General features: G+C 44.2%; 7 non-coding genes across 7 annotated transcripts; all 7 read right to left on the bottom strand.

Annotated features, from left to right (window-relative positions):
* Positions 1-896: 896 nt before the first annotated feature.
* On the bottom strand, positions 897-1089 carry LOC141182029 (U2 spliceosomal RNA). The gene has a single exon (XR_012257522.1). It is a non-coding gene; the product is annotated as a U2 spliceosomal RNA (small nuclear RNA).
* A 2439-nt stretch (positions 1090-3528) lies between these two features.
* Positions 3529-3719, bottom strand: LOC141180976 (U2 spliceosomal RNA). The gene has a single exon (XR_012256597.1). It is a non-coding gene; the product is annotated as a U2 spliceosomal RNA (small nuclear RNA).
* Positions 3720-4828: 1109 nt separating this feature from the next.
* LOC141180975 (U2 spliceosomal RNA) lies at positions 4829-5019 on the bottom strand. Its single transcript, XR_012256596.1, has one exon. It is a non-coding gene; the product is annotated as a U2 spliceosomal RNA (small nuclear RNA).
* A 1109-nt stretch (positions 5020-6128) lies between these two features.
* On the bottom strand, positions 6129-6319 carry LOC141180974 (U2 spliceosomal RNA). Its single transcript, XR_012256595.1, has one exon. It is a non-coding gene; the product is annotated as a U2 spliceosomal RNA (small nuclear RNA).
* Positions 6320-13277: 6958 nt separating this feature from the next.
* LOC141180973 (U2 spliceosomal RNA) lies at positions 13278-13468 on the bottom strand. The gene has a single exon (XR_012256594.1). It is a non-coding gene; the product is annotated as a U2 spliceosomal RNA (small nuclear RNA).
* Positions 13469-14577: 1109 nt separating this feature from the next.
* LOC141182015 (U2 spliceosomal RNA) lies at positions 14578-14769 on the bottom strand. Its single transcript, XR_012257513.1, has one exon. It is a non-coding gene; the product is annotated as a U2 spliceosomal RNA (small nuclear RNA).
* Positions 14770-20915: 6146 nt separating this feature from the next.
* LOC141181991 (U2 spliceosomal RNA) lies at positions 20916-21107 on the bottom strand. Its single transcript, XR_012257497.1, has one exon. It is a non-coding gene; the product is annotated as a U2 spliceosomal RNA (small nuclear RNA).
* Positions 21108-21319: the final 212 nt, after the last annotated feature.

Genomic DNA, 21319 nt, shown 5'->3' with positions numbered 1-21319 from the left:
TCCCACCCGCCTCAACACCGTTGGAAGGGAGGAGAACCAATTAAGGCGGGGGGTGGGGTGGAACGAGCAGCTGTCTACCCTTAGCAGGAGGGCTGCTGATTACTTACCTCTCCTGCTGCTGCTGGCTGTCCAGCAGCAGACTGAAGGTGGCTGCTGCTGTGCGCAGGTATATAAAGGCTCAGAGCCTATTATGACACGCGCAGCCAGCGTTCCATTGCCACATTCCATCTACTGCAGCAGGATACCTGGCTGGCTGAATGTCACTGAGAAGCTCACAGAGACCGCCATAAGCAACAGTTTAACAGAATGCCACAGACTAATCAACCCAACTTTTTGGGTTGGGTTCTCTTTTATAGTCTGCAGGCATTAAATGAAAGAAGTCAGTGTTCCAGCAGAGGGAGACAACGTTTCAGAAAAGGCATTGTAGCAAACCAAAAAAGAAATTTTAAGCGCAGCAGAGTAACCAGCGCACATACCTGTTAGCTCAGGTGAGTTTAAAAGGCTGCTGTTGATAACAAGGGCATTTGCTAAATAGATGGTGTGTGTGCAACAATATACTGAAAGGTCAATTATATTGTGCAGCTTATCTCACCACCTGTAGTTATTTAGGTGAAAGCTCCAAAATGCTTGCCTAATATGTCTGTTTATCCAAAAGGAAGTACAGAGGGAGAGCTAGATAGATAGCATTGCGTTACATTACATGGCAATGCAATGCACAGTTGCTGAAGTTGAACCAAAATGAGCTTGTCATCTGGCTTCTGCAACTTTGAACATGAAAAATCCAATGAGGAGAAGAAAAGCGAAGCCAAAGAGTCCATCCCAAAATCCGACAAACAAGCAAAATGAACAAAAAACATTGAATTCAATTCTTTCTGATTTTAGAAACTGCATTAAAGAAGGGGTGCACCGGTCCTGGAGATACTGCAATACCAGGTCAATGCGTGGAGTGGACAGAGCAAGCTCTTTTTCCATCTCCCTGTTCTAAAAATCCATTTAATATATGGTCCCCAGATAGGGGACGTATCAGATATTAAACTGATAAGAACAGATTTTTTTTTTTTTTTTTTTTCCCAAACACTCAGAAATTAAGTTTTATAATCTTAAATCATATATCACCAAACTCAAGATTTTAGTTCCATCATCGTGTTTAGATATTATATTTATTTTTTTTCATTTGAATTAATATATATAAAGTTAAACATAACAATTCCTTTGCAGTTTCAACAGTTTCCAAACAAATCACAACTGACATTACTTCACCCGGTTTCCCAAACTAAATATCCCCTTTTTCTCTTTTACTTTCCTCCCAACAAAACCCCTTAACTTCTTTTCTTCCTCCTCATGCTCTAACCGCATCTGTTCCCAATCATACTCTTCCTCATCATCTCTGAAAGTCACCACCTTCTCCAACACTTTACCCTTTTCCTCTTTTACTTCTTTCTTTTCACCAGATACTTTCCTTGGTCCACAATTTTCCTGTACCGTTACCTTTTTCTTCAATTTCACCTTTAAACTTTCAACTTCTTTTCCCTGCTTATTCTCCTCTATAATTATCGCATCAACTTCCTTCTTCATTTTATCACCAATATCTTCCTTTTGTCCTCCAAAGTTCTTTTCAAAAGTTCCTTTGCTGCTTTCCATGTAACAATACCCAGAACTCCCGTTTACCATAATCCTCCCATTATGCAAATTTTCTTCTCCTGTTGTCCACACCAAAAAACGTCTCTTTCCGTTCCAAATACCAACTTTGTTCCTGTATAATTTCTGAAACTTTACCATCTTACATTTAGATTCCAAAAAAACCATTATCTCCTCTATTTCCACAAACGGATTGTCCATGTAAATTATCACACTCTTCGGTTTCCCCATGAATGATGCACTTACTCCAATTTTCCCAGAATCCTCTTCACTCCAGCCTTTGAAAAAATGAATGCACTTTTCCTCAGAAACTAGAGTCACATCACAAACTTTACCTTGCTTTATTTCTTGCATACAGTAGATATCCTTCTCCAAAACTTCATATTTCCTCAAAATTTCCAGAATCCATTTTTCTTCCAAAAAAGTTTCTTCCGTCTCCCGTTTCACAAAAAAACGTCAGCATCTCTTCTTTTTCCAAAACTCCATCTCAACGATCCGTTTTCCTTCCGTTTTTTCCTTTTAATCCTCCAAATGTTGCCACCACAGCTATGTGTGGCGACAGTTGCCCCCCACAGCTATGTGTGGTGACAAGGTGATCGCCTCTCGTTGCCCAGGGACTAATCCGACTCCCTAATAGCAGCAAGGGGGTTTAGCTCCACCGATAAGTGTAGCGATCCCCCCAGGCCAAGGAGCCGGGTACCCCAAGCGCCTCCCAGCCAAGACCAAGGCAGAAACCGCTAGATCACTGCAATTGATCTTAGCCAAAAGGCCGAGAAGCGATAACCAGAATTGGTTTCGAACTACGGAGCCACCTAAGGATTCTGAAAAGTCCATTTGTGGAGATGAGCTCCTGGACTCCCGTTAAGAAGACATGTTGTCAACCTCTAGATCCCTTACATGCCTGCACTTTTCGGCTTGCTGCTGCTGCAATCCACGCGTTTTAGATCTGCATAACTCCACCTCTTTAAACACAGCACCCTCACCCCCTGCTGTTCCCACCCGCCTCAACACCGTTGGAAGGGAGGAGAACCAATTAAGGCGGGGGGTGGGGTGGAACGAGCGGCTGTCTACCCTTAGCAGGAGGGCTGCTGATTACTTACCTCTCCTGCTGCTGCTGGCTGTCCAGCAGCAGACTGAAGGTGGCTGCTGCTGTGCGCATGTATATAAAGGCTCAGAGCCTATTATGACACGCGCAGCCAGCGTTCCATTGCCACATTCCATCTACTGCAGGCAGGATACCTGGCTGGCTGAATGTCACTGAGAAGCTCACAGAGACCGCCATAAGCAACAGTTTAACAGAATGCCACAGACTAATCAACCCAACTTTTTGGGTTGGGTTCTCTTTTATAGTCTGCAGGCATTAAATGAAAGAAGTCAGTGTTCCAGCAGAGGGAGACAACGTTTCAGAAAAGGCATTGTAGCAAACCAAAAAAGAAATTTTAAGCGCAGCAGAGTAACCAGCTCACATACCTGTTAGCTCAGGTGAGTTTAAAAGGCTGCTGTTGATAACAAGGGCATTTGCTAAATAGATGGTGTGTGTGCAACAATATACTGAAAGGTCAATTATATTGTGCAGCTTATCTCACCACCTGTAGTTATTTAGGTGAAAGCTCCAAAATGCTTGCCTAATATGTCTGTTTATCCAAAAGGAAGTACAGAGGGAGAGCTAGATAGATAGCATTGCGTTACATTACATGGCAATGCAATGCACAGTTGCTGAAGTTGAACCAAAATAAGCTTGTCATCTGGCTTCTGCAACTTTGAACATGAAAAATCCAATGAGGAGAAGAAAAGCGAAGCCAAAGAGTCCATCCCAAAATCCGACAAACAAGCAAAATGAACAAAAAACATTGAATTCAATTCTTTCTGATTTTAGAAACTGCATTAAAGAAGGGGTGCACCGGTCCTGGAGATACTGCAATACCAGGTCAATGCGTGGAGTGGACAGAGCAAGCTCTTTTTCCATCTCCCTGTTCTAAAAATCCATTTAATATATGGTCCCCAGATAGGGGACGTATCAGATATTAAACTGATAAGAACAGATACTACACTTGATCTTAGCCAAAAGGCCGAGAAGCGATAACCAGAATTGGTTTCGAACTACGGAGCCACCTAAGGATCCTGAAAAGTCCATTTGTGGAGATGAGCTCCTGGACTCCCGTTAAGAAGACATGTTGTCAACCTCTAGATCCCTTACATGCCTGCACTTTTCGGCTTGCTGCTGCTGCAATCCACGCGTTTTAGATCTGCATAACTCCACCTCTTTAAACACAGCACCCTCACCCCCTGCTGTTCCCACCCGCCTCAACACCGTTGGAAGGGAGGAGAACCAATTAAGGCGGGGGGTGGGGTGGAACGAGCAGCTGTCTACCCTTAGCAGGAGGGCTGCTGATTACTTACCTCTCCTGCTGCTGCTGGCTGTCCAGCAGCAGACTGAAGGTGGCTGCTGCTGTGCGCAGGTATATAAAGGCTCAGAGCCTATTATGACACGCGCAGCCAGCGTTCCATTGCCACATTCCATCTACTGCAGGCAGGATACCTGGCTGGCTGAATGTCACTGAGAAGCTCACAGAGACCGCCATAAGCAACAGTTTAACAGAATGCCACAGACTAATCAACCCAACTTTTTAGGTTGGGTTCTCTTTTATAGTCTGCAGGCATTAAATGAAAGAAGTCAGTGTTCCAGCAGAGGGAGACAGCGTTTCAGAAAAGGCATTGTAGCAAACCAAAAAAGAAATTTTAAGCGCAGCAGAGTAACCAGCGCACATACCTGTTAGCTCAGGTGAGTTTAAAAGGCTGCTGTTGATAACAAGGGCATTTGCTAAATAGATGGTGTGTGTGCAACAATATACTGAAAGGTCAATTATATTGTGCAGCTTATCTCACCACCTGTAGTTATTTAGGTGAAAGCTCCAAAATGCTTGCCTAATATGTCTGTTTATCCAAAAGGAAGTACAGAGGGAGAGCTAGATAGATAGCATTGCGTTACATTACATGGCAATGCAATGCACAGTTGCTGAAGTTGAACCAAAATGAGCTTGTCATCTGGCTTCTGCAACTTTGAACATGAAAAATCCAATGAGGAGAAGAAAAGCGAAGCCAAAGAGTCCATCCCAAAATCCGACAAACAAGCAAAATGAAGAAAAAACATTGAATTCAATTCTTTCTGATTTTAGAAACTGCATTAAAGAAGGGGTGCACCGGTCCTGGAGATACTGCAATACCAGGTCAATGCGTGGAGTGGACAGAGCAAGCTCTTTTTCCATCTCCCTGTTCTAAAAATCCATTTAATATATGGTCCCCAGATAGGGGACGTATCAGATATTAAACTGATAAGAACAGATACTACACTTGATCTTAGCCAAAAGGCCGAGAAGCGATAACCAGAATTGGTTTCGAACTACGGAGCCACCTAAGGATCCTGAAAAGTCCATTTGTGGAGATGAGCTCCTGGACTCCCGTTAAGAAGACATGTTGTCAACCTCTAGATCCCTTACATGCCTACACTTTTCGGCTTGCTGCTGCTGCAATCCACGCGTTTTAGATCTGCATAACTCCACCTCTTTAAACACAGCACCCTCACCCCCTGCTGTTCCCACCCGCCTCAACACCGTTGGAAGGGAGGAGAACCAATTAAGGCGGGGGGTGGGGTGGAACGAGCAGCTGTCTACCCTTAGCAGGAGGGCTGCTGATTACTTACCTCTCCTGCTGCTGCTGGCTGTCCAGCAGCAGACTGAAGGTGGCTGCTGCTGTGCGCAGGTATATAAAGGCTCAGAGCCTATTATGACACGCGCAGCCAGCGTTCCATTGCCACATTCCATCTACTGCAGGCAGGATACCTGGCTGGCTGAATGTCACTGAGAAGCTCACAGAGACCGCCATAAGCAACAGTTTAACAGAATGCCACAGACTAATCAACCCAACTTTTTGGGTTGGGTTCTCTTTTATAGTCTGCAGGCATTAAATGAAAGAAGTCAGTGTTCCAGCAGAGGGAGACAACGTTTCAGAAAAGGCATTGTAGCAAACCAAAAAAGAAATTTTAAGCGCAGCAGAGTAACCAGCGCACATACCTGTTAGCTCAGGTGAGTTTAAAAGGCTGCTGTTGATAACAAGGGCATTTGCTAAATAGATGGTGTGTGTGCAACAATATACTGAAAGGTCAATTATATTGTGCAGATTATCTCACCACCTGTAGTTATTTAGGTGAAAGCTCCAAAATGCTTGCCTAATATGTCTGTTTATCCAAAAGGAAGTACAGAGGGAGAGCTAGATAGATAGCATTGCGTTACATTACATGGCAATGCAATGCACAGTTGCTGAAGTTGAACCAAAATGAGCTTGTCATCTGGCTTCTGCAACTTTGAACATGAAAAATCCAATGAGGAGAAGAAAAGCGAAGCCAAAGAGTCCATCCCAAAATCCGACAAACAAGCAAAATGAACAAAAAACATTGAATTCAATTCTTTCTGATTTTAGAAACTGCATTAAAGAAGGGGTGCACCGGTCCTGGAGATACTGCAATACCAGGTCAATGCGTGGAGTGGACAGAGCAAGCTCTTTTTCCATCTCCCTGTTCTAAAAATCCATTTAATATATGGTCCCCAGATAGGGGACGTATCAGATATTAAACTGATAAGAACAGATACTACACTTGATCTTAGCCAAAAGGCCGAGAAGCGATAACCAGAATTGGTTTCGAACTACGGAGCCACCTAAGGATCCTGAAAAGTCCATTTGTGGAGATGAGCTCCTGGACTCCCGTTAAGAAGACATGTTGTCAACCTCTAGATCCCTTACATGCCTGCACTTTTCGGCTTGCTGCTGCTGCAATCCACGCGTTTTAGATCTGCATAACTCCACCTCTTTAAACACAGCACCCTCACCCCCTGCTGTTCCCACCCGCCTCAACACCGTTGGAAGGGAGGAGAACCAATTAAGGCGGGGGGTGGGGTGGAAGGAGCAGCTGTCTACCCTTAGCAGGAGGGCTGCTGATTACTTACCTCTCCTGCTGCTGCTGGCTGTCCAGCAGCAGACTGAAGGTGGCTGCTGCTGTGCGCAGGTATATAAAGGCTCAGAGCCTATTATGACACGCGCAGCCAGCGTTCCATTGCCACATTCCATCTACTGCAGGCAGGATACCTGGCTGGCTGAATGTCACTGAGAAGCTCACAGAGACCGCCATAAGCAACAGTTTAACAGAATGCCACAGACTAATCAACCCAACTTTTTGGGTTGGGTTCTCTTTTATAGTCTGCAGGCATTAAATGAAAGAAGTCAGTGTTCCAGCAGAGGGAGACAACGTTTCAGAAAAGGCATTGTAGCAAACCAAAAAAGAAATTTTAAGCGCAGCAGAGTAACCAGCGCACATACCTGTTAGCTCAGGTGAGTTTAAAAGGCTGCTGTTGATAACTAGAGATGAGCGGTGTTCGACTAGAACTGTTCGCCAATCTCAAATTCGAGCTGTTTTGGGCGGTGTTCGAGTTGTTCGACGAACCCGAACGATTTGCAAAAAATTCGGCTGTTCGAGGTTATGTTCGATAACTGTTCGTGCACCAAAAGCTTGTCCTGCATGTCTGGCGCTATTTAGAGCACCAATCATGCAGGGATTGTCTGCCACTCACTGTAATGCCACAGCCATGGTGGTTGTGGCATTACAGTGATTGCCCAAATCGATGGGAACAGTGTCAACAGTGAAACATGAAAAGCCGGCAATTCAGCAGCGGCATACACCGGTACCCGACAATTTAGAACCGAAAGAATAGAGCATCACACATAGATTAGATAGATATAAACATGTCAGCCACATATATACGAAGTACAGTGACAGTGCTGCTTACTGTACTTGTCATTTAGTGTAAAGGATTTATCAAAAAAAATAATAGTGTTTTCATGCACCGTCTCTTTAAAAAAGCCGGCCGGCAATTCAGCAGCGGTACCCGACAATTTATAACAGACAGAATAGAGCTTCACACATAGATTAGATAGATAGAAACATGTCAGTCACATATATATGAAGTACAGTGATAGTGTTGGTTACTGTACTTGTCATTTAGTATTAAAATAAAGGATTTATTATTAAAAAAAATGGCGTGGGGTTCCCCTTAATTTTAGGCTCTAGCGGAGGTTAAGCAGACGGCTGGGGCAGATGTTTGAAGCCTGGGAAGGGGGTAATACCCACGGAGCTTCCCAGGCTACTAATATCAGCCCCCAGCTGAATACCTAGCCTTTACTAGCTATTAAAATGGAGGACCCCCCCAAAAAAATGACGTGGGGTCCCCCCTAATTTAATAGCTAGCAAAGGCTAGGCAGACAGCTGGGGGCTGATATTAGTAGCCCAGGAAGGGAGCCATGAATATTGGCCCCCTCCCAGGCTAGAAACACCAGCCGTCAGCCGCCCCAGAAATGGCGCATCCATAGGATGCGCCAATTCTGGCACTTAGCCTCGCTCTTCCACGCTGCCCTGGTGCGGTGGCAGGGGGTAATAGGGTTGGGGTTGATGTCAGCTTATAATGCCAGCTGACATCAAGCCCAGGTTAGTAATGGAGAGGCGTCTATAAGACACCCCCATTACTAACCCCATAGTCAAAGTTAAAAAAAACACAAACACCCAGAATAAAGTCCTTTAATTGAAATAAAGACACAATCCTTTATTGTTCTAAATTAAACCATACTTACCGTCACGCCCATTCCAGCTGAAGCCAACGATCTCCTGCAATAAAAGAAAATAATAAAGCAACCTCATCCTTACCTTTCCATGGTTCCCACGACAGCTTCAGCTCTGCTACATCGAGATGACAGGCTGGACCGCAGCAGAACGCTGCCATCCAGCCTCTCATCCCGCAGACACTGAGAAGCGCAGGCTTACTTGCGCTGCTCAGCGTCTCTCTGTGACGACATCCAGATGAGCCGAGTTCATGTCCAATGAACTCGGCTCACCTCATGCACGTCACTGACAGCGTGGGAAAATTCTCACGCTGAAGCGGTGAGTGCAGGAGAATTCTCCCACGCTGTCAGTGACGTGCATAAGGTGAGCTCATGTCCAATGAACTCAGCTCACCTCCTGCACGTCACTGACAGCGTGGGAGAATTCTCCTGCACTCAGCGCTTCAGCGTGAGAATTCTCCCGCTGAAGCGCTGAGTGCAGGAGAATTTTCCCACGCTGTCAGTGACGTGCATAAGGTGAGCTCATGTCCAATGAACTCAGCTCACCTCCTGCACGTCACTGACAGCGTGGGAGAATTCTCCTGCACTCAGCGCTTCAGTGTGAGAATTCTCCCACGCTGAAGCGGTGAGTGCAGGAGAATTTTCCCACGCTGTCAGTGACGTGCATGAGGTGAGCCGAGTTCATTGGACATTAACTCGGCTCATCTGGATGCCCTCACAGAGAGACACTGTGGAGCGCAAGCAAGCCTGCGCTTCTCAGTGTCTGCGGGATGACAGGCAGGATGGCAGCGTTCTGCTGCGGTCCAGCCTGTCATCTCGATGTAGCAGAGCTGAAGCTGTCATGGGAACCATGGAAAGGTAAGGATGATGTTGCTTTATTATTTTTCTTTTATTTCAGGAGATCGTTGGCTTCAGCTGGAATGGGCGTGATGGTAAGTATGGTTTAATTTAGAACAATAAAGAATTGTGTGTTTATTTCAATTAAAGGACTTTTTTCTGGGTGTTTGTGTTTTTTTTAAATACTTTACTAGAAATTCATGGTGGTCATGTCTAATATTGGCGTGACCCCATGAATTTCGGGCTTAGGGCCAGCTGATAATGCCAAGCTGGCCCTAACCCCTTTATTACCCAGTGAGCCACCGCATCAGGGCCCTGGATGAGTTGGGTACAGCGCCAGAAGATGGCGCTTCTATGAACGCGCCATTTTCCGGGGTGGCTGCGGACTGCAATTTGCAGCGGGGGTGGCCCAGAAAGCTTGGGCCTCCCTGCGCTGCGGATTCCAGCCCCCAGCTGCCTAGTTGTACCTGGCTGGACACAAAAACAGGGCGAAGCCCCACGTCAATTTTCTTTAAATTATTTCATGAAATAATTAAGAAAAAAAGGGCTTCCCTATATTGTTGTGTCCGGCCAGGTACAAATAGGCAGCTGGTGGTTGGGGGCAGCCCGTTCCTGCCTGCTGTACCTGGCTGGACACAAATATAGTGCGAAGCCCCACGTCAATTTTTTTTAAATTATTTCATGAATTTCCTGAAATAATTTAAAAAAATTGAAGTGTGGCTTCGCACTATATTTGTGTCCAGCCAGGTACAGCAGGCAGGAACGGGCTGCCCCCATCCACCAGCTGCCTATTTGTACCTGGCCGGACACAACAATATAGGGAAGCCCTTTTTTTCTTAATTATTTCATGAATTTCATGAAATAATTAAAAAAAATTGAAGTGGGGCTTCGCACTATATTTGTGTCCAGCCAGGTACAGCAGGCAGGAACGGGCTGCCCCCATCCACCAGCTGCCTATTTGCACCTGGCCGGACACAACAATATAGGGAAGCCCTTTTTTTCTTAATTATTTCATGAATTTCATGAAATAATTAAAAAAAATTGAAGTGGGGCTTCGCACTATATTTGTGTCCAGCCAGGTACAGCAGGCAGGAACGGGCTGCCCCCAACCACCAGCTGCCTATTTGTACCTGGCCGGACACAACAATATAGGGAAGGCCTTTTTTTCTTAATTATTTCATGAATTTCATGAAATAATTAAAAAAAAAGTACGTGGGGCTTCGCCCTATTTTTGTGTCCAGCCAGGTACAACTAGGCAGCTGGGGGCTGGAATCTGCAGCGCAGGGAGGCCCAAGCTTTCTGGGCCCCCCCCCGCTACAAATTGCAGTCCGCAGCCACCCCGGAAAATGGCGCGTTCATAGAAGCGCCATCTTCTGGCGCTGTACCCAACTCATCCAGGGCCCTGGTGCGGTGGCTCACTGGGTAATAAAGGGGTTAGGGCCAGCTTGGTATTATCAGCTGGCCCCAAGCCCAAAATTCATGGGGTCACGCCAGTATTAGACATGACCGCCATGAATTTCTAGTAAAGTATTTAAAAAAAACACAACACCCAGAATAAAGTCCTTTAATTGAAATAAAGAGACAATTCTTTATTGTTCTAAATTAAACCATACTTACCATCACACCCATTCCAGCTGAAGCCAACGATCTCCTGCAATAAAAGAAAAATAATAAACCAACCTCATCCTTACCTTTCCATGGTTCCCACGACAGCTTCAGCTCTGCTACATCGAGATGACTGGCTGGACCGCAGCAGAACGCTGCCATCCAGTCTGTCATCCCGCAGACACTGAGAAGAGCAGGCTTGCTTGCGCTCCTCACTGTCTCGCTGTGACGGCATCCAGATGAGCCGAGGTCATGTCCAATGAACTCGGCTCACCTCATGCACGTCACTGACAGCGTGGGAAAATTCTCACGCTGAAGTGCTGAGTGCAGGAGAATACTCCCACGCTGTCAGTGATGTGCATGAGGTGAGCTCATGTCCAATGAACTCAGCTCACCTCCTGCACGTCACTGACAGCGTGGGAAAATTCTCCTGCAATCAGCGCTTCAGCGTGAGAATTTTCCCACGCTGTCAGTGACGTGCATGAGGTGAGCCGAGTTCATTGGACATGAACTCGGCTCATCTGGATGTCGTCACAGAGAGACGCTGAGCAGCGCAAGCAAGCCTGCGCTTCTCAGTGTCTGCGGGATGACAGGCTGGATGGCAGCGTTCTGCTGCGGTCCAGCCTGTCATCTCGATGTAGCAGAGCTGAAGCTGTCGTGGGAACCATGGAAAGGTAAGGATGAGGTTGCTTTATTATTTTTCTTTTATTGCAGGAGATCGTTGGCTTCAGCTGGAATGGGCGTGATGGTAAGTATGGTTTAATTTAGAACAATAAAGGATTGTGTCTTTATTTCAATTAAAGGACTTTATTCTGGGTGTTTGTGTTTTTTTTAACTTTGACTATGGGGTTAGTAATGGGGGTGTCTTATAGACGCCTCTCCATTACTAACCTGGGCTTGATGTCAGCTGGCATTATAAGCTGACATCAACCCCAACCCTATTACCCCCTGCCACCGCACCAGGGCAGCGTGGAAGAGCGAGGCTAAGTGCCAGAATTGGCGCATCCTATGAATGCGCCATTTCTGGGGCGGCTGACGGCTGGTGTTTCTAGCCTGGGAGGGGGCCAATATTCATGGCTCCCTTCCTGGGCTATTAATATCAGCCCCCAGCTGTCTGCCTAGCCTTTGCTAGCTATTAAATTAGGGGGGACCCCACGTCATTTTTTTTGGGGGGTCCCCCAATTTAATAGCTAGTAAAGGCTATGTATTCAGCTGGAGGCTGATATTAGTAGCCTGGGAAGCTCCGTGGGTATTACCCCCTTCCCAGGCTTCAAACATCTGCCCCAGCCGTCTGCTTAACCTCCGCTAGAGCCTAAAATTAAGGGGAACCCCACGCCAATTTTTTTAATAATAAATCCTTTATTTTAATACTAAATGACAAGTACAGTAACCAACACTATCACTGTACTTCATATATATGTGACTGACATGTTTCTATCTATCTAATCTATGTGTGATGCTCTATCTTTCTGTTCTAAATTGTCGGGTACCGCTGCTGAATTGCCGGCCGGCTTTTTTAAAGAGACAGTGCATGAAAACACTATTATTTTTTTAAATAAATCCTTTACACTAAATGACAAGTACAGTAAGCAACACTATCACTGTACTTATTATATATGTGACTGACATGTTTCTATCTATCTAATCTATGTGTGAAGCTCTATTCTTTCTGTTCTAAATTGTCGGGTACCGCTGCTGAATTGCCGGCCGGCTTTTTTAAAGAGACGGTGCATGAAAACACTAATATTTTTTTTAATAAATCCTTTACACTAAATGACAAGTGCAGTAACCAACACTGTCACTGTGCTTCTTATATGTGTGACTGACATGTTTCTATCTATCTAATCTATGTGTGATGCTCTATTCCTTCTTGTCTAAATTGTCGGGTACCGGTGTATGCCGCTGCTGAATTTGCCGGCCGGCTTTTTTAAAGAGAGTGTCTTCTGAGCAGTTTGTCAGCTTTTGGACACCTTTGCAGGTGTTTTCTATGTGTTTCTATGTGTTTTTGTTTGCCTGCCATTGGTTTTAACGGTGTTCGACGGTGTTCTAAGGTGTTCGACGAACAGTTCGACGAACAGTTCCTCGAACATCCCGGTGTTCGACGAACCGAACCGAACCCGAACACTACGGGGGTGGCTCAACACTATTGATAACAAGGGCATTTGCTAAATAGATGGTGTGTGTGCAACAATATACTGAAAGGTCAATTATATTGTGCAGCTTATCTCACCACCTGTAGTTATTTAGGTGAAAGCTCCAAAATGCTTGCCTAATATGTCTGTTTATCCAAAAGGAAGTACAGAGGGAGAGCTAGATAGATAGCATTGCGTTACATTACATGGCAATGCAATGCACAGTTGCTGAAGTTGAACCAAAATGAGCTTGTCATCTGGCTTCTGCAACTTTGAACATGAAAAATCCAATGAGGAGAAGAAAAGCGAAGCCAAAGAGTCCATCCCAAAATCCGACAAACAAGCAAAATGAACAAAAAACATTGAATTCAATTCTTTCTGATTTTAGAAACTGCATTAAAGAAGGGGTGCACCGGTCCTGGAGATACTGCAATACCAGGTCAATGCGTGGAGTGGACAGAGCAAGCTCTTTTTCCATCTCCCTGTTCTAAAAATCCATTTAATATATGGTCCCCAGATAGGGGACGTATCAGATATTAAACTGATAAGAACAGATACTACACTTGATCTTAGCCAAAAGGCCGAGAAGCGATAACCAGAATTGGTTTCGAACTACGGAGCCACCTAAGGATCCTGAAAAGTCCATTTGTGGAGATGAGCTCCTGGACTCCCGTTAAGAAGACATGTTGTCAACCTCTAGATCCCTTACATGCCTGCACTTTTCGGCTTGCTGCTGCTGCAATCCACGCGTTTTAGATCTGCATAACTCCACCTCTTTAAACACAGCACCCTCACCCCCTGCTGTTCCCACCCGCCTCAACACCGTTGGAAGGGAGGAGAACCAATTAAGGCGGGGGGTGGGGTGGAACGAGCAGCTGTCTACCCTTAGCAGGAGGGCTGCTGATTACTTACCTCTCCTGCTGCTGCTGGCTGTCCAGCAGCAGACTGAAGGTGGCTGCTGCTGTGCGCAGGTATATAAAGGCTCAGAGCCTATTATGACACGCGCAGCCAACGTTCCATTGCCACATTCCATCTACTGCAGGCAGGATACCTGGCTGGCTGAATGTCACTGAGAAGCTCACAGAGACCGCCATAAGCAACAGTTTAACAGAATGCCACAGACTAATCAACCCAACTTTTTGGGTTGGGTTCTCTTTTATAGTCTGCAGGCATTAAATGAAAGAAGTCAGTGTTCCAGCAGAGGGAGACAACGTTTCAGAAAAGGCATTGTAGCAAACCAAAAAAGAAATTTTAAGCGCAGCAGAGTAACCAGCGCACATACCTGTTAGCTCAGGTGAGTTTAAAAGGCTGCTGTTGATAACAAGGGCATTTGCTAAATAGATGGTGTGTGTGCAACAATATACTGAAAGGTCAATTATATTGTGCAGCTTATCTCACCACCTGTAGTTATTTAGGTGAAAGCTCGAAAATGCTTGCCTAATATGTCTGTTTATCCAAAAGGAAGTACAGAGGGAGAGCTAGATAGATAGCATTGCGTTACATTACATGGCAATGCAATGCACAGTTGCTGAAGTTGAACCAAAATGAGCTTGTCATCTGGCTTCTGCAACTTTGAACATGAAAAATCCAATGAGGAGAAGAAAAGCGAAGCCAAAGAGTCCATCCCAAAATCCGACAAACAAGCAAAATGAACAAAAAACATTGAATTCAATTCTTTCTGATTTTAGAAACTGCATTAAAGAAGGGGTGCACCGGTCCTGGAGATACTGCAATACCAGGTCAATGCGTGGAGTGGACAGAGCAAGCTCTTTTTCCATCTCCCTGTTCTAAAAATCCATTTAATATATGGTCCCCAGATAGGGGACGTATCAGATATTAAACTGATAAGAACAGATTTTTTTTTTTTTTTTCTCCTCAGACGAGGAAATTCCACAGTCTATGGAAACCAGACAAAGGAAAATTCCATCAAAGCAGCTGCGTCAAATCCAATACGCAATTTTTCTGTCCCCATCATCATCGGAAATATTTATTTCATATTTCAAAAACAACAATAACAAAAATCAAGAGGTACTAACAATATATCTCCACTTTTTAACTTTCCATATTCCCTCCACATCCACTTCCCCTCTCCTCTTTTTGTCCCATAGGAAACACACATACATCTTCCCCAAAATCACCTTCACACTATCCTTTACAGCAATTTCCTTCCTTTTAAACACATACACATTCCTCACATCCCATAACACTTCCTTTATACATGCAAGCATCAACCACAAGACTCTTTCCTTCGTCCCATCACATATTCCCAAACCAAACATGAACAACTCAAAAGACAACAAATTCACACCACACAATTCTTTACACAAAGGCCCCATTCTCCCAATCACATCTCTAGCATACTGGCAATTCCAAAAAACATGCAACACACTTTCCCTTCCACCACAGCCATTTCTTGGACACATTTCACTCCTCACCAAACCTCTATTCCTCTGAAACTCTCTCACAGGTAATACTCCATGTAAAGACTGCCACACCACCTCACTCTGTTTGTTGGTCATACCACTCATCCGCACTTTCTTCCAAACCTTCTGCACATCACCACCCCTAACCATATTTATTCCACATTCTACCTCTCTACATTCAATCATCCTATACACAGCCTTCTTATTCTCCAGCAATCTCACATCTGCATCACACAGTTCATACCTCACCAAAAACTTATAAACCCACACATACCATACAGGCACCTCAAAAGCAATCGGACATCGCAAATTCCTTTCTCGCCACTTTAAACGAAACAAATACGCTCCAAATAAATACCTACTCATACATGAAAACTTTCCATCCGCCCTAATCACTTTCAAAACAAACACAACGATATTCACACCAAAAAACACGTCCAAATTCGGAAAACCCAAACCACCTTTTTCCACTCTTTTAACCAAAATTTCTCTCCTAGCTCTCTCCATTTTCGAGTTCCACAAAAAAACAAATAAAATTCTATTCAAGCTTCTCATACACATATATCCTGGTGGAAATACTACCGCAATATATAAAAATATTGGCAACACCACACTCTTAACAATTAAAATCTTCCCAAAAAAGGATAAACTCCTCAATTTCCAAAAATTCAACTTCTGCTCAACTTTTCCTTTCGCATCATCCCAACTTTCTTTCCCATCCAAACTCTCTGAAAACTTCACACCCAACACTTTAATAGGTCCATTCACTAAATTCACACTTACATCCCTACTTAAACTTCCGCCTCCAAAACCCTTACACTCACTCTTTTCCCAATTCACTTTAAACGCAGAAGCACCACAAAAAATAGACACTAACAACTTCACCCGCCTCACCGAACATTCTGAATCACATAATACACACACGTCATCCATATAACCACTCACCTTCCATTCTTTTCCTCCACCTCCCGGCACTTGCACACCACGAATTACCTTATCTTTCCTCAGCATACACAACAATGGCTCAATTGCACAAATAAATGCTACAGGGGACAAAGGACACCCCTGTCGCACACCCGAAAACACATTCACTTTCCTACCCACATACCCATTCATTAAAACACAGCTATAAACACCCGTATACAAACTTCTCACTCGCCCAACAAAATCAGCCGGAAAACCCATTTTTAACAACACTCTGAACAAAAAACCATGCGACAACCTATCATACGCCTTTTCAAAATCCAAACTTAACAAAAATACACTCTTCTTACGACCCATGCAATCCCATAGACAATCTCTTAACATACACACACACTCATGAATCCGCCTCCCAGGTACCGCACAACACTGCTCATCCCCAATCACACTCTCTATCACATCACGCATCCTATTAGCCATAAGTTTTGCATAGATTTTATAATCACAATTAAGTAAAGTTATTGGCCTCCAATTCCTCAGACTTTTCAAATCCCCTTTCTTAGGAATTAACACAACCATACCTGCACGCATACTCTCAGTCACCTCCATGTTTCCCCACATATACTTACATACATCCACAAAGTCCTTACCAATCACACCCCACATCACACGATAAAATTCTACTGGGAGGCCATCCTCCCCCGGCGTCTTATTCAAAGCCATACTACACATAACCTTCCATACCTCATCACCAGTCACCTCACCCATCACTCTCTCTCTTTCTGCTTCACTCAACTTACTCTCTAACACACTCAAAACATCATTCTCCAAACATTCATCCCTCTGTTTCACTGCATACAGATCCTCATAAAACTTAGCCACCTCTTCACACATATCCTCTCCACTCACCTCACTTCCATCTGCTCCATACACCACGCTCATACTCTGTTTCTTTCCAAACACTTTTTTAAAGAAAAACCGAGAACATTTCTCATCCTGCTCCATCTTATCAATCTTTGCCCTAAACACTATGCTCCTACCTCTCTCCAACAAAAACTCACTAATCTCCTTCTTTACCTCTAAAATATCCTCCTCCACCTCAACTCCTCCTTCCCTTAACTTATACAAAACACTCAACCGCGCGTTCAGTTTAACAAAACTCTCTCTTTTAATTGCTGCATACTTGTATCCTAAATTTTTAAAGAACATTTTTGTTTGTTTCTTCACCCAGTCCCACCACTCACAAACATTCCTGAACTCATTTTTATGCTTACACCATTCTTCATACCGCCTTTCATACTCCTTTCTCACATATTCATTCTCTAACAGTTTAACATTTAACTTCCACAATCCTCTCCCAAACACTCCATCAACTTTTATATCCAACTCACACAACATACACACATGATCTGAAAAAAGAACGTTTTCCTGCCTATAATTAACAGAAACCATATTTTTAGAAATAAAACAATAATCCAATCTGGATTGTACCCTACCACTCTCAGAAAAGAAAGTGTTCAACAAAGGATTCATGTTACACACCCGCTGCATATCACACAACCCAAAATCATTCACTAACTCCAATAATGCTTTCCCAGACACATCCACATTCACTCTCCCCACATCACAGTTCATATCACCCACAATTACCACAGGTATTCTTCCTGGAACAAAAAGCTTAATTTTTTCAAATAAATTTTTGCGCTCATTTTTTTCAACTGGCGCATAAACATTAATAACACAAAACTTTACATTCTTGTATACAAAATTAGCAAGGATACATCTCCCCACCTCAATAACCAAATAATCACTCAAAACAACCTCCCTTCCTTTAACCAAAATACCCACACCATCATTCTTATTACATGCACTCCCCGACCACACAGACGCTCCATAAGACCATTCATCCCCTTTCACACCATCCACTACCCCACATTCTTGTAAACAAAAAATAGATGCATTTTGCATAGCTAAAAACTCAAAAATAGCAGCTCTTCTTACTTTACTTTTAAACACTCTTACGTTTTGGGACACTATGGTAAATCCCATAATACTTCTACTCCTTCACCAATTACACAAAGAAATAGCCTTTGGCCTAAACCAAAGCTCACAAGAGGACAAAAAGAAAAAACATTTACAATATTATATGGTGACACTATCCAGCACCACCACTATCCTCCTCCGCCATCAGAACAGAACAGCTGGTTTCCGACCCGCTGGCTTCACCACCCACACTCCTCATTCTGGCAGTTCTGATCTTCCTCTGAGGCTCACTAAAATCTGCATCATCACTGCCCCCACCATCCTCCCTACGACTCTTCTTTGCACCCCTATCATCCTCCGAAGAAAAATCTTCAATGTTTTCAGGACCCGAAGGGTGTTCAGGACTGTCGGGTTCCGAGATTTGCACTTCACATCCTGTTGCGTCCATTGCCTCTCCAAAAGTCATCATCTCAGGCAGCTCTGCCTCCACCACTTTCCTAGATATTCTCTCAGACACTGCCTTTTTCTCCACCTTTGCCACTTCCCTCCAGAACTCCTTTTCTTCCCTCCGCTTCTTCCTCATTTCTTCAGCAGAAGAAGAACATGGTCTCAGGGACACCTCCTCTGGCGCCGTAGAGGGAGAGGCTCTACCAGTTTCCCGCCTCCTTGCCTCTCTCTCCTCCCTCTCCAATCTTTCCAGCACTTTCAGTGCGCTTGCCATCTGCCTCCTCTCCAGCTCCTCCTCCTTCTGTTCTTTATCAGAACGTCTAGGTGCACTCCTAGGACAGTCCTTACACATGTGATCACTACTCCCACAGACATCACAGGACTTGGCCTCTGGACACTGGTTGGCCATATGCCCCTCCTTTCTGCAATTTCGGCAACACTGCCCTTTAAGGCATGTTACCATGGTATGTCCGAAAGAAAAGCATCTACGGCAAAACATGGGCTGGCCTGGGTAAAAGAGGAAACCTCTATGGCCTGCAACGGAAAAATTTGATGGAGGGTGTCTAAAGCCCCCCACACTGTCAGGATCCCTTTTCAATTTCACACGGAATTTATACTGACAGTTAAAGATTCCTAGACAATTGACTTGCTTCACTCCCTTCCGCACATATTCACAGTAGCGAGAGAGGAAGCACTCCAGCAGCTCAGGGTCTGTAAAAGGGTTATAGACAGTCACAGTCACCTCCTTTTCTTGCAGACCAAACAAAGGTTCCCATCTAACTCCTTCCAAGCAGGGGTCACTAGAGTGACCACGGAGCCATTCAAAGACATTAAGGCAAACATCCTGGTCCATAAAGGTAACGTCATAATTACCTTGACGTGAAAATTCGTTGACACTGAAGATCTCAGAACGTCTTGCTCCAGCTTTGCCTTCAACGATGTCTTGGACAATGAAAACCACGTTGTTCTTGTTCTGGTCAGATGGATCCACGGACAAACGGATGGTGTTCTTCACAAAAGACATCTTGGATTCTGTCGGTATGGAATACCACAGGAAAAAGCAGAAAATCCTCCACAAAAGGGTCCGGATTCCTCCAGGAGACTCGCACCAATCAAGGTACAGTCATACGATCGCAGCCAAAAGGCCGAGAAGCGATAACCAGAATTGGTTTCGAACTACGGAGCCACCTAAGGATCCTGAAAAGTCCATTTGTGGAGATGAGCTCCTGGACTCCCGTTAAGAAGACATGTTGTCAACCTCTAGATCCCTTACATGCCTGCACTTTTCGGCTTGCTGCTGCTGCAATCCACGCGTTTTAGATCTGCATAACTCCACCTCTTTAAACACAGCACCCTCACCCCCTGCTGTTCCCACCCGCCTCAACACCGTTGGAAGGGAGGAGAACCAATTAAGGCGGGGGGTGGGGTGGAACGAGCAGCTGTCTACCCTTAGCAGGAGGGCTGCTGATTACTTACCTCTCCTGCTGCTGCTGGCTGTCCAGCAGCAGACTGAAGGTGGCTGCTGCTGTGCGCAGGTATATAAAGGCTCAGAGCCTATTATGACACGCGCAGCCAGCGTTCCATTGCCACATTCCATCTACTGCAGGCAGGATACCTGGCTGGCTGAATGTCACTGAGAAGCTCACAGAGACCGCCATAAGCAACAGTTTAACAGATTGCCACAGACTAATCAACCCAACTTTTTGGGTTGGGTTCTCTTTTATAGTCTGCAGGCATTAAATGAAAGAAGTCAGTGTTCCAGCAGAGGGAGACAACGTTTCAGAAAAGGCATTGTAGCAAACCAAAAAAGAAATTTTAAGCGCAGCAGAGTAACCAGCGCACATACCTGTTAGCTCAGGTGAGTTTAAAAGGCTGCTGTTGATAACAAGGGCATTTGCTAAATAGATGGTGTGTGTGCAACAATATACTGAAAGGTCAATTATATTGTGCAGCTTATCTCACCACCTGTAGTTATTTAGGTGAAAGCTCCAAAATGCTTGCCTAATATGTCTGTTTATCCAAAAGGAAGTACAGAGGGAGAGCTAGATAGATAGCATTGCGTTACATTACATGGCAATGCAATGCACAGTTGCTGAAGTTGAACCAAAATGAGCTTGTCATCTGGCTTCTGCAACTTTGAACATGAAAAATCCAATGAGGAGAAGAAAAGCGAAGCCAAAGAGTCCATCCCAAAATCCGACAAACAAGCAAAATGAACAAAAAACATTGAATTCAATTCTTTCTGATTTTAGAAACTGCATTAAAGAAGGGGTGCACCGGTCCTGGAGATACTGCAATACCAGGTCAATGCGTGGAGTGGACAGAGCAAGCTCTTTTTCCATCTCCCTGTTCTAAAAATCCATTTAATATATGGTCCCCAGATAGGGGACGTATCAGATATTAAACTGATAAGAACAGATTTTTTTTTTTTTAATTTGGCTATCCCCTGGAGAGGGATAAAACCGTTTATTAAAACTTTAACAAATTACAAGCATAATTAGACAAATACCAAACGTTAAAAGACAAATGAAATTTACAAAAAAAAAAAATACAAAGATTTTAAATAATTAGGTTCCATTGGTCAACAAGCCATTTTTTGGAAATATGTACATTCTTCTTTTTGTCAATTAAATAATAAGTATACATTTCACATAAACATAAACTTAAAAC

This window comes from Phyllobates terribilis, unplaced genomic scaffold, assembly GCF_046119375.1.
Source record: "Phyllobates terribilis strain yellow unplaced genomic scaffold, ASM4611937v1 Scaffold_34__1_contigs__length_13252353, whole genome shotgun sequence".
NCBI classification, from domain to species: domain Eukaryota; kingdom Metazoa; phylum Chordata; class Amphibia; order Anura; family Dendrobatidae; genus Phyllobates; species Phyllobates terribilis.
The sequence above is the reverse complement of the archived record's forward strand: the minus strand, read 5'-3'. Positions and strand labels throughout refer to the sequence as shown.